Here is a 3550-nt window from a genome sequence, read left to right on the forward strand (position 1 = left end):
GTAAGGTATTATGGTTAGGACCCTTTGGTTCATGTTGACATTTATTTGTGGAATTTTTATTGGTGTCCTTGCTCATGGACTCATGTCTAAGTAATTCTTCCTATATTCCAATATAATCCAGTAGAGTGGGACAATGCATTAGAAATTTAAAACATGATTATAATTTTTTAAATATACTTTTAAATATAACATCATAAATAAAACCATTGTTTTCTGTAATTTTAGTATTATTTTCCAGGTTATGTACAGAGGGGTTCCAGTTACATAAGTAAGGCAGTGATAACATTTCTTGTGTAACTTGTTACACCCTCCCTCATTTTTCTTCTTCTTTCCCTGGCTCTCCCAATCCAGCTGCCCAAGTTGTACAGATCATTTCCAACATATTGTCACTTTTGATTTCCTTTAAGTAAATGTTTGCGCAGTTCCCATCCTAGAGCTCCACAATGTGAATATTGAAACACCACGGTTATATCCCTCTGCCTTGCATATATGCATATATATGCATATATATATATTTATATATATATTTGCCTACAATTTGGGTACATATATTTGTATGATTATTGATTTGTTTATTGCCAAAATTGGAGTTTGAATTCAGGGCTTGCACATTATTCTCTGCTTTTTGTCCTTCAATGCTATTAACATCTCCATTTCCGGAATTTTGGTGGTTAAATGGATTTTCCCCCAGGGGCTGACTTTGAACCATGATCCTCAAATCTCACCCTTGAGAGTAGGTATGATTACAGGTGTGAGCCTACTTTATACTTTGACTTTTCATCTCATTGTATCATACATATATTTTCTAACCAATATCATCTTTGAAATTTCATACTGTTCTAAGAACATCACTTATAATGATTATAGGGGAATCCAATGCTTATAAATTCCATAATTAATTGAACTATCTCTATCACTGAAAATATTTGTTGTCTCCAAAATATTAAATGTATCATCAAAGTTCTTTTGGATTTTTCATTATGGTATTCATTTTTTTTTATAAATAGATAAGTATCTGCTAGTTAGAACTAAAGAAAAATTTCTTCTTACATAATGATCCATCTTAATGTGGCTCATCTAAAACAGTAAGTTACTCCTCCCTGTGAAGTTATACTTTTTCCAGCATTCAGTTCCAGTTGTGAAACTTTTACACACCTTACCCACTATAATGCCTTTGTCAGAAATCCCTCTTGCTATCATACAGTTTTTGTAAAAACCTTTTCCATGGTATTTCATTAATAGGAAGGCATATGTAAATAATACTAAGTTAATGACATCATTTCCACGGGTATTTGCATTTTAGCCTGGATCAGAACTTGATTCTAACAGGATTTTATTTTAATGGTAGAATCAGAGCATCAATCGGGAGGCTGCGATTACCCTTATGAACAAATTTTTTCTTTCATTGCTTATTTTTGTTTTGGAATTTGAAGACTAAAGATTACCAACGCATATATCCTCTGTTGTTATTGTATTTGATTCCAGGTTCCTGCATCTTCTAAAAACATTTTTCTAATTTGGGGAGGGGAAGGCTAACAAAAAGGTGAAACAACGATAGTAGTTGACCAACTGTAACAATGAAATGTACAATACACTATGTTGAAAATGAACTTCACAACTTTTGGGTATGGAGAAGAAAGAGTTGGGGAATTAAGGAGGGAAGGAAATGTAGTAGGAAAACCAAGGATGGGGTAACAATGCTCAACAGGAAATGTACTAATTACCTTCCTCATTTAACTGTAACCCCTTTATACAGTATTTTTACAATAAAAATATTTTTTAATGATAACAAGCTCACACTACCACAGTGAACTTGCTATACACCTTAAATGTTTCATAGGGCTGAAAATGGGAGACCTAAAAGAAAGCAACTTTCAATATAGATTGTCTATTTTTGTAGCACCAAGGTTCCAAATACAGTACCAAGTGCACAGGAACCCAGAGTACAGTCATTAACCTCTAGAATTCTGAGTTCTTTTCTTTGGCTGGAAATCTCTTGATTTTATTATACAAAATATGCAGAAATGTCCTGAAAATTATTCATGCAGAAAAAACAAGTCTACAAAATCTGGAAAATTTGAACCGAGTCCAAAAGAGTAAAATAAGACAAGAAAAAGTCTATTCCTGTTTATATGAAAGCTAGGATTGAACATGGATCTACTAATAGTCTGAAGAAGAGAAACAATTATTTAAGTGAATTGTTATTATAAATGTAATATTATAATGATATGCATGGTAAAATAAAACCTGTTGATGAACCATGAACTTTGCCTGGGGAGTTGAAAAAAATCCTTCTTGCACAGTGTCTTGATACATAGGAAGGGAGAAAACAAATATTCTGTAAAATGATGAAAAGCTTGGGAATTTCGGTAATCTCGAAATACTATGACTAAGGAATGTAAAGTATCAGGAACAAAGTAGAAGTGAGTTGGAGAGTGAAATTGTAGAGATGGAAATGGCCATATAGCTTGGTATTATGGCACTTTCTTAATATGCATAGGGCTCTCGGTTCATCCCCAGCACTAAAAATGAAGGAAGGAAAGAGACCAAGAAAGATTTGTTAGGTGGTCTTAGCATCATCATAGAAGTTTTATTCTCTCTCTCTTTCTTTTCTTTTTTGGTCGGTCATGGAGTTGAACTCTGGGCTTGGGCGCTGTCCCTGAGCTCTTCAGCTCAAGGCAAGTGCTGTACCGCTTGAGCCACAGTGCCACTTCTGTTTTCTAGTGGCTTATTGGAGATAAGAATCTCATGGACTTGCCTGCTCAGGCTGGCTTTGATTCATGATCCTCAGATCTCAGCCTCCTGAATAGCTAGTATTACTGTCTTGAGCCACTGGTGCCCGGCTAGAAGTTTTATTTTCTAGCCCAGGATTTCATAATGTTAATTACACATTATAACTGCATGGGAGATTTTAAAAGTACATTTGCCAAAGTGTCAGCTGTTTTTAGTTGAGTGGGTACAGATGTATCAACTTCAGCTGATATGACTTGGAGGCAGCAGTAAAGTAATCAGGATAGAGATATCATGGTAGCATATAAGAGTCTAGAAATTTAAACAAAGTTCTGTGACCCTTTTATTTCTGCAGAAAAATAAATGCGCATGGTATGTTAGCCTAAGTATGGATATAGATTAGTCTGAATTTCAATGAACCAATATACCAGTTTTGCAATCTCTCTTTTATCCTCAGTTTCCTATTTTGGACATGGCATCCCATGAGACTACAGTGAAAGAATGTTCATAACGTGTTTTCTGGCTACGCATTTTCAAATTTATTTTAACTACCATTAGTTGATTTGTTTATATAGTGTAAATTTGCACTAGGTGCTGATGAGCAAAGTGTAAGATGATGAAATATCCTGTCTTAGTTCTCTAGGGTACTTGATGTCATTCCTTACACTCCAAAATTTGTGAAGTCACAGTTGGACAAAAGGGCAGTTTTAAAACATTTCTCTATGGAGCTTTAACGTTTTTCAATATCAGAGAAACTCTGGAAAGATGGAAAAATAAAATAGAAAAACTGGTGCTGGGAAGGTGGCTCAGTGGTAGAGTG

This window comes from Dipodomys merriami, unplaced genomic scaffold (genome assembly GCF_024711535.1).
Source record: "Dipodomys merriami isolate MVZ:Mamm:240054 unplaced genomic scaffold, mDipMer1.0.p SCAF_183, whole genome shotgun sequence".
In the NCBI taxonomy this organism is placed as follows: domain Eukaryota; kingdom Metazoa; phylum Chordata; class Mammalia; order Rodentia; family Heteromyidae; genus Dipodomys; species Dipodomys merriami.